This window comes from Babylonia areolata, chromosome 25, assembly GCF_041734735.1.
Source record: "Babylonia areolata isolate BAREFJ2019XMU chromosome 25, ASM4173473v1, whole genome shotgun sequence".
NCBI lineage: Eukaryota > Metazoa > Mollusca > Gastropoda > Neogastropoda > Buccinidae > Babylonia > Babylonia areolata.
The window spans coordinates 28,011,141-28,024,824 of record NC_134900.1 but is presented as its reverse complement, the minus strand read 5'-3'; the positions used below and the strand labels follow the sequence as shown (position 1 = coordinate 28,024,824).

General features: G+C 48.1%; 1 non-coding gene across 1 annotated transcript; it reads left to right on the top strand.

The window, feature by feature from the left end:
• Positions 1 to 6,838: 6,838 nt before the first annotated feature.
• Trnar-ucu (transfer RNA arginine (anticodon UCU)) lies at positions 6,839 to 6,911 on the top strand. Its single transcript has one exon. It is a non-coding gene; the product is annotated as a tRNA-Arg (tRNA).
• Positions 6,912 to 13,684: the final 6,773 nt, after the last annotated feature.

The following is a 13,684-nucleotide window of genomic DNA, read 5'->3' as shown; positions in this document are numbered from 1 at the left end:
GCCTCCTTGAGAAACAAACTGAAAACTATAACGATCAGTCCGTAGCCGGGCTAAGTGTACCACTCAACTAACAAAATAAAAGAATAGACAAGCTTCCTATGTGTGGTTCGTCCGTCGGGATCGACGAGGACCATCTAGTCATCCTGGGGGTGGGTGGGTTGGGCTCTGTGGGTGCGCAGATGACTGGTCAGGCCAATCCGCGCCCGGAAGGTTCTGACGCAGTGTGGACAGGGGATGGTGGCGGCTGTCTGGGACTTGCTGGCACTGCTTTTCCTGGCCTGTCTGCGTTGCAAGCTTCCTATATTTGTCAATAATGACGTAGTTGTCGATAAAAGGCCAGTTTTCTGTATTTGCCAATAATGAAGAAATAGTCAACAAAAGCCCCTTCAGTATGGGACCAGGCTTTTATCTGAATAAACATTCATGCATGACTGAATGGTGTAAAGTAATTGAGTTATCAGTAATACTGAATAGACCAGATTTCTGTTGTTGTCAATACTGAAAAAGTGGTCAATAAAAGACCTGCTCCTGTATTCTTCAATAAAGAAAAAGTTGTCAATGAAATACCAGCTTTCTGTATTTGTCAATAAATGATAAAGTTGTGACCAGCTTCCTATATTCGTGAATAATGATAAAGTCTACACGGAAATAAGGAAGCAGACTTTGTAAAAGATAATTCCTTACTCCTAAAGTCTACACGGAATTAAGCCGACTATGGAAAAATTCCTTCCTCCTAAAGTCTACTCCTAAAGTCTAACCCCCCCCCCCCCCATCTCTCCCGCCCTACCCGGCCCACTCTGTCTCTCTCTCTTCCTCCCTCCATTTCTCTCCCCCCTCTCTCTCTTTGTCGCACTTTTACCCTCCTCTCTTCTCTCAGGCTCTCCCCCTCTGCTCTCCACCCCTACCTCCCCTCTCTCTTTCTCTCTCTCCCCTCCTTTCATCCTCCCCCTTTTTCTCTCTCTCTCTCTCTCTCTCTCTTCCTCTCCCTCTGTCTCCCCTCTTACCTTTCCTTTCCCCCTCATCTTCTCCCTCCCCCCTTCTCTTTCCCTCTCGCTCCCTCCCTTCCTCCTCCTCCTCCTCTCTCTCTCCCCCCCTCCCTTCCTCCTCCTCTCTCTCTCCCCTCTCCCCCCCCCGCTGCCCCCTCTCTCTCGCGACTCTCCCCCCCCCTCCTCCCTATCTCTCTCTCTCTCTCTCACACACACACACACCCCTGTCCCACAGAACAAACCGCAGTCCGTACGGCTTCGTTTTTTTTTTCCTTGAGGAATTCTGTGACGTCAAGAGAACTCAGGAATTGACTTTACGGTGATTCATCAGTTATCGGGAGCACCATCAACTGGTTGCTCACTACACCGGGTCCAGTTCAGTATAGTGCTGCTGCTGCTGCTGCTGCTGCTGCTCGCGGCGAGACTGACTGACGAGTTTCCACTACCCGTAACCCTGTCTTTCCCCCCTCCCGCCCCCACCTCCACCCCCTCACACCAAGGGAGTTGCCGTCGTCTTTTTATTTCCCTCCTTTTTCTTCACTCCTCCCCCCCCCCCACGCCCCCCACCTCCGCCCCATCCTTTTTTTTCTTTCTTTTTTCTCTCCCCCCCCCCCCCCCCCCCGCGCCCCCCCTCACCGCCTTAACAACCGTGGTCCTTGGCAAGTCAGCTTTTTATTTCTTGTTCAGTTTATCCCGTGTGAACTTTATTTTAAATAATCTTATTATTCATCTTGATTTTCTTTCTTTTTTCTTTTTTTTTTCTTTTTTTTATAATTTATTAAAAAAAAATTTCAGACAGTTGCGATCACCTTTTTATTTCCCTACTTTTTCTTCACGCACCCCCCCCCCCCACCCCCACCCCGGCCCACTCCTTTTTTTTCTTTTTTTTTTAAAACCTCTCCCTGTCCCCCCCAACCCCCCACCCCCCCCTCCCCCCCCCCGTCACCGCCTTAACAACCGTGGTCGTTGGCACGTCAGCTTTTTATTTCTTGTTCATCCCGTGTGAACTTTATTTTGAATAATCTTATTATCCATCTTCTTTTTTGTCTTGTTTTTAATTCTTTTTGTTTTTGTTTTGTTTTGTTTTAGAAACAATGTCAAGTCTACTTTGAAAAGAGTCCTTATCCCTCTCTCTTTGTTTTCTTTTCTTTTAATGTATAGCCTGTTTGCTACCCATCAGTCGGCTTTGTGTGTTTGTGTGTGTGTGTGTGTGTGTGTCACAGTGTGTGTGTGTGTGTGTGTGTGTGTGTGTGTGTGTGTGTGTGTGTGCGTGTGTGTGTGTGTGGTATAACGGACACGTATTACAGACCTGTGGTATCACGGATCTGTAGCCACGGCATAGCAGACCTATGGTATAACGGACTTGTGGCATAGCGGACCTATGGTATAACGGACTTGTGGCATAGCGGACCTATGGTACAACAGACTTGCAGCATAGCGGACCTAGTGGTATAACGGACTTGCGGAATAGCGGACCTGTGGTATAGGTCAGGTCATTAGATCTGCTACTGGTAACCTGTAATCCAGTACAACCTGTTCAGGGTCGGGTTGCCGACGACTAAACCGGCACTTCCACCGCTCCCTTCTGGGACTGGTGAGGCGGGTGACTAGACACCCTTATGGAGATCCATAAAAGGGCGTCGGCTCAGGAGAGCCACCAACGGCCATCTAGCTCCACTGTGCTGTGTGCATGCCACACGCAGTTGGCCCCCGGGGTGTGTCTACCCATGTATGCGAAGTCTGGATCCGGCAGAATCTGCGAAAGAAACCTATCGGTTCAACGGAGAGGAAGGCGGTTACAGCAACGCACTGTGGAGTGCAGAGAGCAAGATGAGACACCGAAAGGATATCTTGGTCATCCACTGCATCCGTGCTCATCCTCCAGTCGTCTCGACTTAGTCTTGCCACTGGAAATTGGTGGACCCGGACGAGAGAGTGAGGTCGACGTTGCGCAACTCCTCTTCACTTTAAACAAACTCATCGCGCAAGGCATCAGTCATCCAAAATGACCTTTCATCCTTCATCATTTCATCACCCCCAAGTCCTGTGGCGACAGGCGAGCGACGAAACGACAGGTGTGGGTACACTGGCAGTCGCAGCCGCAGACCTGCACGCAGGCGGCTCAGGCCATAGGGTCGTTCTTCGTCGACAGGAGCAGCGATGGAGCTCGACAGCCGTCTGAGCGTCTGAGCAGCCCTCTTTAGGAATGCACTGCTCACCTCCCTGGCATGAGGAAGGGGCTAGAAAAGGTGCCCTAAAAATTGCCTGCTCCATATCACCCTGGCCAGCATACCGCGGCTGGCGGGGACCCTACATCAGCGGTCGAAACAAAAAGAAAGAAAAGAAAAAAAACAAGGATCGTTCCTCTCACCATTGGTGCTTGGAACATAAGGACTCTCCTGGACAGAGATAATGCAGACAGACCCCAAAGGAGAACAGCACTAGTTGCATCCGAACTCGCCAGATACAACATCGACATCGCAGCCTTGAGTGAGACTCGGCTTGCAGGCGAAGGCGAGCTCTGTGAACGGGGATCTGGTTACACCTTCTTCTGGAGTGGACGAGGAAGCAAAGAGCGACGTGAGGCTGGCGTTGGTTTTGCAGTAAAAACAGCACTTGTCAGCAAGCTAGCTGGAATCCCAAAGGGAGTCAACGATAGGCTTATGACCATGAAACTCCCACTGGCATCTGGCCAGAAGCACCTCACCATTGTCAGTGCCTACGCCCCAACCATGACCAACCCGGATGAAGTGAAGGCGAAGTTCTACGAGGTATAACGGACTTGTGGCATAGCGGACCTATGGTACAACGGACTTGCAGCATAGCGGACCTCAGTATGGTATAACGGACTTGCAGGATAGCGGACCTATGGTACAACAGACGTGCAGCATAGCAGACCTATGGTACAACGGACGTGCGGCATAGCGGACCTATGGTATAACGGACTTGTGGCATAATGGACCAAGTTGTATAACGGACTTGTGGCATAATGGACCAATGTCATAAAAATGGACTTGTGGCGGCGGCATAACGGCCTGTGGTATAATGGACCTACAGGACAAAGATGGACTGATGGCATAGTAGAACTGTAGTATAATGGACCCATGGCACAAATATGGACCAATGGCATTACGGACCTGTGGTATAATGGGACCTTTGGCATAAAGATGGACTTGTTGCATAACAAACCTGTGGTACAATGGACTAATGGCGTAAAGATGGACTTGTCAATGACACAGCAGCGGACCTGTGGAAAAATCAGTGGACCTAGTGGCAGAAAGATGGACTTGTGACATAACGGATCTGTGGTATAACAGGTACATCAGTGACCATTACGTTCATTTCATCCGAACAAGCACCGTCAGTAAGTGAGAATGTGACATCTGTCTGCGAGGCCACTCTTCAGTTACCCGCCACTGCACCTATATCACGTGCGAGAACGGATATGTTGCATCGCGGAGATATGGTATAACGGGACCTGTCACTGAGACCTGTGAGATCACGGACCAGTGAGATCACGGACCTCGGTGGCATAACGGACTTGTGGCACAACGGACCTGTGAGATCACGAACCTGTGAGATCACGGACCAGTGATATCACGGACCTGTGGCATAACGGACCTGTGAGATCACGAACCTGTGGCATAACGGACCTGTGGCATAAAGGACCTGTGGCATAACGGACCTGTGAGATCACGAACCTGTGGCATAACGGACCTGTGAGATCACGAACCTGTGGCATAACGGACCTGTGAGATCACGGACCTGTGGCATAACGGACTTGTGGCAAACAGACCAGTAGCATAACAGAACTGTGGCATAACACTGAGACTTGTGGGATATAACGGATCTGTGGCATAACAGAACTGTGGCATAGTAGCAGGTCCGTGGCATAACGGACCGTGGCATAACAGACCTGAGACCTGTGGGATAACAGACCTGTGGCATAACAAGCACTTCCAGGAACAGGAAGTGTGAACTACTTTTTGACCCACTTGTGTAAACAAAGTGAGTCTATGTTTTAGCCCGGTGTTCGGTTGTCTCTGTGTGTGTGTGTGTGTGTGTGTGTGTGTGTGTCCGTGGTAAACTTTAACATTGACATTTTCTCTGCAAATACTTTGTCAGTTGACTGACACCAAATTAGGCATAAAAATAGGAAAAATTCAGTTCTTTCCAGTCATCTTGTTTAAAACAATATTGCACCTCTGGGATGGGCACAAAAAATAATAAATGAAGCCTAACTTGTATGCAAACTGCATTTACTGTTATATTTATATTTTTTGTATTCTCTAAACTTGGCACTTTGATCAGATATTCTGGCCCAACAACAAGAGCAGTCATTAATATCATTTTTTGTTCAAACAGGAACTTCTTTTGCTAAGCATGGAAGTTTTATTTATTTTGCAAACGTTTTGGTGCAGATAGTAAAAAAGGGAAATTACTCTGTAATTAATGCTAGGGGAGTTAATTTGCTTTAAACTGATCTTTTTCATCTTAAACATTACATTTTGAAATTATACTCAATACATAAAAAGCTTGGATTTTTTTAAAAAGTGTATCACAAGTGAGTCTTGAAGGCCTTGCCTCTCTTGTTTGCCGTGTTTTGTCCAGGATAAAACTGAGCAGCACTCGGCACGAGTGCGCACGTGTCAGCTTGCACGTGGAACATTATAGTTGCTGCACGCGGCGGGTCAGTAATTGATGTGACGTTGCTAATAGGCTATGGTTGCAATGATCTTTGGCAAGGGAAGGCAGGTTCATCATCTTGTTTCAAATAGGCTATAATAACAACGCCGATCTTTGGCAAGGCGAGGCAGGTTAATTATTCAAGTCATTACTGGTAATACGGCTAAGCCGGCTTTTGCGGGCTTGTCAGACTTTTCTTCTAAATCGAGCACCCTACCACCACCACCACTGACCACACCCCCCCCCCCCCCCCCCCCCCCCCCTTTCCCCCCAAACCTCTCTGCACCCTTTTACCCCCACATAGCCGACGTTTGGAAACTAAGCTATAAATCATGTCTATTTTAAAAAGTAGTGTCATACAGTTGAGGCGCTGCACTGTCAAACTCCATGCTCAGTGTGAGAGTGTGCTGCAGTACGTGCAAAAGGCTCTTCTATGGCGAGCTGCAACAAGGGAAGAGATCACACCGGCGGAGGTCAGAAGAAGCGCTTCAGAGATACTCTGAAAGTCTCTCTGAAAGCGTTTGATATCAACCCTGACTCCTGGGAGGAATCTGCAATGGACCGTGACAAATGGCGCGCTGCTGTGCACAAAGGCGCCAAGTTGTGCGAGGCCAACAGGACTGCTGCAGCTGTTCAGAAGAGGCAGGCCAGAAAGTCACGGGCAAACAAGCTCCCTGACAATGATATGCCTGTCTTTGTCTGCCCCAACTGTCAGCGAACATTTCGTGCGCAGATTGGACTATTCAGCCATCTGCGCACTCACAGATAGATTCATGAGCATCCTTCCCCCCACCCCACCACCACCCTCCCCCCATCCCCCATCCCCCATCTGGATGACAACGATGGTCATCATCGATCTCGATGGTCATCATCGATCTCGATGGACACACCACCATCCCCTGTCGCGGTCCATTCACTAAGGCACAACTGCATGTTGTGTTACAGGGAACAATGACCAGGGGCGATCGCTGACTGACAATCGATGAAGGAAGGTGCATTCACAGATAGATTCATGAGCACCCCCCCCCCCCCCCACACACACACACACACCACCCTCCCCCCATCCCCCAGCTGGATGACAACGATGGTCATCATCGATCTCGATGGACACACCACCACGTGCTTCAGAATCACGGTGTGAGTGTTCGTGCTTGCTGTCTGCTACAGTCCCCGTAGCGCAGTGGATAGCGCGCTGGACTTCTAATCCAGAGGTCGCGGGTTCGAATCCCGCCGGGGATGGGGTTTTTTTTTTTGTTTTTTTTTTTGGCAGATGTGGTGTAGCGTATATGGATTTGTCCGAACGCAGTGACGCCTCCTTGAGCTACTGAAACTGAAACTGTCTGCTGAGCCAATCAGTACAGTGTTTAAACCGCTGTTCTGGTGACCGGTCACTTTACTTTAGTCACAGCTCGCGTCATTCATCAAGTTCTGCCGGCGTTGATGCCAGCGGGGTCTTCGTCAGTGTGACTTGACTTGAGATTGAAATCTCTTGATGAGACACTCAATTATATGAGACAGTATGAAGTATATCACGGCATGATATCAGTGTTAAAATGATAAAAGGTGGTGTAAAATTTTAAAATGAACTTGATAAATTCACACGACGTTTCGAGTCTTAGACTCTTTGTCAAGTCTAAAACTTAATTATCTTCATCTTAAGGTACCTTCGATTTTACACTACCTTGTATCATTTTCAACTTTGTCACAGTTTTAAAAGGTTCAGCAGTCACCATATTTCCATATTTTCATATATTATCAGTGTCATTAGATACGTCACAATATTACCTGTGTCTTTTTTTTTTTTTTTTTTTTTTTTTTTTTTTTTTTACCATTGATGTATATTGCTGTGTTTAAACAATCACTATCTGGTTAGTAGTAGTCGGCTCTGCCGTTACACTAATATATATATATATATATATATATATATATATATGATCAGTCAGAAGCATCGTAGACTGGGCCCTGATCGATCTCTTTAGGCTACGTTCACATTTAGCCCAGCCCGGGAGTTGCTGACAGCCAGTTCAGTGCCGTCAGTCTGACACAGCAACACACACACACACACACACACACACCACAACACCACACACACACACACACACACACACCACACTGACGCACACGCACACATACACACACACACACGCACGCACACACACACGCACACACACACACACACACACACACACACACACGCACACGCACACACTACACACACACACACACACACGCACATACACACACACACGCACACGCACACACACACACACACACACGCACACACACACACACACACACACACACACACGCACACACACACACACCGCACGCGCACACACAAACACACACACACACACGCACACACACACAGACATACGCACACACACACCGTCACACACACACACACACACACACACACAGAGCTGCTGTCAGCTAGAAACAATACAGCACTCTCCAGACGGAAGAAACGAATATTATTCTGTTTGTTTTTTTCCTTCTAATTCTTAAAAAATAAATAAATAAATACACACACATATATATATATATATATATATATATATATATATATATATATATATATATATATATATATATAAGATATTGAGAATCGCGCTACCAGTATTGATCAATGAAGAGTTCCTTGGACCAGCCCAGCCCTCCGTCTCACACGTCTACACAAGACTGATCAAAAAGCTGCAGCAGCTCGGAGAGAGGGGTCGGTGCCAGCGTGAACATAATAATATACCAACATAATACGAACATGGCTAGAAAGCACAAAATGACGTGCGCCGGCACAGTTCCGACTCGGTCGGCCAGTTGCTTGCAATGTCAGAAACTTGCTAATGGGCTTATGGTGTGAACGTAGCCTATTACTAATATCATCATTCAATTATCTGGCCGCCACTAGACGTCAGAACTGAAACTGAAACTAAAACAAGAAATGGAGGGAACGTAAACACAGGAAAGGCTCATTATCAAGTATCACCAGAAGACGTAATGAGAAGCTGAAATGAACTGAATGAATTGCGGCGATAAATGATCAAGTTTGTGGCAGTGAGGATACCAAAGAAAGAAAGACACGAGTCTCTCTCTGTCTGTCTGTCTGTCTCACTGGGCCAGCCATGAGCAGGCTGTCTGGCCAGAACAAAATGATGTAAGCGGAGTGACGTCACACATTCTGGGCGCGGGTAAGGAGTTGAAAAACGTCGTCTGCTAATACAGCTTGTGCGTGAGACAAGCTAATACAGCTTGTGTGTGAGCAGTTTTGGAGCAAGCATAGCGCGCTTGGTCACATCTCCCCCCATCTTTTAAAACCCATCGTCCGCGATGGTTAATTTAAAGTAATTCTTGTGAGCAGACTTAGCTGAGCATCAAACAAGAATTATTGGGCAGGTAAGGGAAATAATTTAGCTGATAACTGATAACTAAGCGAATGTGAAATGACTGCAACATTCTTAGGAACAATACCCTTCAAAGTGGCTTTAGCCAGGTTAAATTGTGGATTTGGACTTAGTCGAATGCATCCTAACTTAACTTTGAAGAGTTTGCTATAGAGAAGGGGTCCCAATTTGGTAAATACACTATGAAGTTTGAAAGCATTCATTTGTGTGCCTATCAATCAATCTATCTTATCACTGTCAGACGCACATGTAGAATAGCATACATGTATAATAGCATAGATTATGAACATACTTTGCATTGCTAAGACCTTGTGACAAGCTAGATCACAGGTTAAATTAAGCAAGAAGAAAAATAAAAACATAAAACATGCATTATGCAGAAATATCAAAAATGAAAACTAAATTACAGCATGAACAGGAACATGAAAAACAAAATCAGCATTGCCTCAGTTCAGCAGAATGAAAAAATGAAACATGAGTGTTCTTGCAGTGTCACTGTTCTGGCTGTTAAATGTTTGACATCAGTCTCCTCACACAGTCAGTGGTGCCCTGGATGCCAGTCGTGTGGATTGCCTTGGTGCAGGATCTGGTGGTAGTGGAGGCGGCTCTGGAACAGCTCGGCGGGTTGATGTCCTGGGTCTTGGCATGGGCATGGTCAGCCACATACCACTGTCAGTGTCAGTGTCAGTGTCAGTCACTTTGTCCTGGTGGTGCAGTGGGACCGGGTGAGTCGGCGTGACAGCAGGTAGTTGTGGGTCGTGCCTCTGCTGCGTGGGGCTGACTACAGGTGGGGACACGCGTGGGACCACAGCGGTGCTGTGGCGCCTCCGTCTGCGTCGGCGTCTCCTGCATCGCTGATTTGGAGCTGGAGTAGCTGGCGTTGCCCATGTGTGTGTGTCAGTGACACACTGTTTGTAGGCTGGAGCTGCAGGCTTGTGGTCTGCATTCAGTTGCCTGGCCCTCGGGTAGCATTGTTTGTGGCGACACTGGTCCTCGGTGTGACCAGGCCTCTCACACCAGACACAGTGTGGAGGGTGTGGGGTACGGTCAGCAGCACAGCATTGAGGATGAAGCGCTGGTTGTGGAGGATGTGGGCGGTGTGCTGGCATGTGGGACAGCAGCTGACGTCGCAGGCTGGTATTTTCAGCTGCGAGCGTGGCCAGCTGAGACTGTAGGCGGACAACAGTGGTGTTGTCTACGCCGGGGCAGGTGTTGTAGGTGTGGCTGTCCTCCCTCAGCCATCGCTGGGCCTCCTTCTCAGCTGCCTCAAAGGTGGTGTCAGGGTGGTCTCGTATGAAGCGCCTGGCCTCGCGCCTGAGTGCGGCTGGCTGAAGGCCTCTGGCGAAAGCGTCGCAGAGTATGGTTGCTGGCACCTGCATGATCCCATCTTCAGCCCTGTTGACCTTGGTCCATAGGTGCCGAAGATGGGATGCGTAGTTGATCACCGTCTCCTTGGGCTGCTGCTGTCTGTTGAAGAACGCAGTGGCAAGGTCGGTGGCGTCTCTCTGATCTCCCCAGTTCTCTTCGATGATGTGAAGGATCTTGGCTGGGGTGACCACTTCGGTCGCTGGCAGCCTGACGATCTGCTGGCGAGCTCTGCCGGCAAGGGCGGAGATCAGCCAGAGAGAGGCTGTCGCATCATCCAGAGGCTGTAGCTGAAGTATCAGTCTGGCCTCCTGGACGAAGTCGTCGACTTCACTGCCGGTTTCCTCTCCGGATAGCATCGGGAGTTTGGGCAGGAAGTCGGTTGAAGCCATATTGATGGGGCGACGTTTCTTGTTGTGGACTTGATGTACCTGCTGCACTGTCTTCTCTCTTCTCCTATGTTAGATTATCCCTATGTGACTGTTAGTACAACCTCTTGTCCCTGTATGATCCTGCTCGCAGCGCCAAGTGAGTGATAGAGTATGCTTGGCTAGGAGCTGTGATTTATTATTAGAGATATTTAAAGAATCAACACATCCTATGCTCACAGCACCAAGTTGTAACAAGGTACACTTGGTGGTAAAGGGCTGTGGTTTTGGGATGGATTGAATTGGGTTAAAAGAATTGAAACCTTAAAGGGAATAATTGGACTATTTTATAATGGATCTTTATCCTGTCGGCGACGCCACTTTTGTAGCTGTGATGCGACACTGGGCCAGCCATGAGCAGGCTGTCTGGCCAGAACAAAATGATGTAAGCGGAGTGACGTCACACATTCTGGGCGCGGGTAAAGAGGGAAAAACGTCGTCTGCTAATACAGCTTGTGCGTGAGGCAAGCTAATACAGCTTGTGTGTGAGCAGTTTTGGAGCAAGCATAGCGCGCTTGGTCACATTATTCTTATTATTTTTAAATATCTTTTCAGTAAATTCTGCCGCGACCGCAATCTGTGTTGAAGGACTAAATAACGCGCGTGCGTGTGTGTGTGTGTGTGTGTGTGTGTGTGTGTGTGTGAGAGAGAGAGAGAGAGAGAGAGAGAGAGAGAGAGAGAGAGAGAGAGAGTGAGATATTGTGTGTGTGTGAGAGAGAGAGAGAGAGAGAGAGAGAGAGAGAGAGAGAGAGAGATTGTGTGTGTGAGAGAAAGAGATTGTGTGTGTGTGTGTGTGTGTGTGTGTGTGTGTGTGTGTGTGTGTGATGTTGTGTGTGATTGTGTGTGTGTGTGTGTGTGTGAGAGAGAGAGAGAGAGAGAGAGAGAGAGAGATTGTGTGTGTGTGTGATTGTATGTGTGTGTGAGAGAGAGATTGTGTGTGTGTGTGTGTGTGTGTGTGTGTGTGTGTGTGTGTGTGTGTGTGTGTGTGTGTGTGTGTGTGTGTGTGTGTATGTGAGAGAGATATATATAAATATATTGTGTGTGTGTGTGTGAGAGAGAGAGAGAGAGAGAGAGAGAGAGAGAGAGAGAGATTGTGTGTGTGAGAGAAAGATAGAGATTGTGTGTGTGTGTGTGTGTGTGTGTGTGTGTGTGTGATATTGTGTGTGTGAGAGAGAGAGAGAGAGAGAGAGAGAGAGAGATTGTGTGTGTGTGTGTGTGATTGTGTGTGTGTGAGAGAGAGAGAGAGAGAGAGAGAGAGACAGAGAGAGAGAGAGAGAGAGATATTGTGTGTGTGTGATTGTATGTGTGTGTGAGAGAGAGATTGTGTGTGTGTGTGTGTGTGTGTGTGTGTGTGTGTGTGTGTGTGTGTGTGTTCAGACACGCATTCAGAAAAGCGGCCAAAGAATTCTCTCCAGATGAACCTTGTTGCACCTTAGGCTTAAACACAGACCCATCTTTAATTTATTGCCAGACAGATTTTCGGAGCTTTTCCATTTTCTTTTGGACAACGAAGACATTAGCTCAGTGGCTTGATCACACACACACACACACACACACACACACACACACACACACACACATACGCACGCACGCACGCACGCACACGCACAGACACACGCACACGCACGCACGCACGCACACACACACGCACACACACACACACACACACACACACGCACGCACGCACGCACACTTGGATCACACACACACACACACATACACACACAGAGTGACCCACACACGCACGCACTTTGTATCACTTAAACATACACACAATGAGATCACACACACTCACACTCTCTCTCTCTCTCTCACCTCACACACACACACACATCACACACACACACACACACACACACACACACACACACACACACACACACACACACACACACACACACAACCCAATAAAGACCCGGAGACTGGTCAGTGGACCTTAACACACACTGCCGTTAGCTTTTTTCGCCAGTTTTTTTTTGGTTTTTTTTTTTCACTCGGCCATCCCATCCAACCCTTTTGGGAAGGAGATGTGATTGTAAATTACACGCGACGAAAGTGACGCAGGAAGGATACATCATTATCACTGACTCAAATGTCAGTGTGTTTAAGTGCGAAAGAGACAAAATAAGTGAAGATAAAGACCAAGTGATTTTGTTACATCAATGCTAAAAGCCCCCGCCCCCCACCCTCCACGTACCAGCCCCCTCAGCCCCTTCCCTTTTAGCTGGGGGTGTGGGTGTGGTGGTGGTGGTGGTGGTGGTGGTGTTCGTTCACTCATCTGTGCACACACCACTGCCTGTTAGTGTTACATAAGAAAAGAGAGTGTGAGACTGGTTCTGTGGGAGAATGTTGAATCTCTCCCTGTCTCTTTCTCTCTCTCTCTCCCTCTGTCTCTGTGTCTCTCTGTCTCTGTCTGTGTCTCCCTGTCTCTGTCTGTCTGTCTCTGTCTCTCTTCTCTCTGTCTCTGTCTCTGTGTTCGTTTCTGTCCTTGTCACTCACTCACTCTCTCTCTCTCTCTTTGTCTTTCTGTTTCTCTGTCTGTTTCTCCACCTCTCGCACTGTGTGTGTGTGTGTGTGTGTGTGTGTGTGTGTGTGTGTGTGTGTGAACCTCTCACTCTCTGTCTCTCTTTTTCTCTGTTTCTGTCTGTCCACCTGTCTGTCTGTCTCACTGCCTCTCTCAGTCTGTCTGCCTCTCTCTCTCTCTGTCCCTGTCTCTTTCCGTCTGTTTCTCTCTCTCCCCCCCCCCCCACACACACTCCCCTAGCTCCCCCCCCCCCTCTCTCTCTGTCGGCTACATTAGCCAATGAAAGTACGTGCA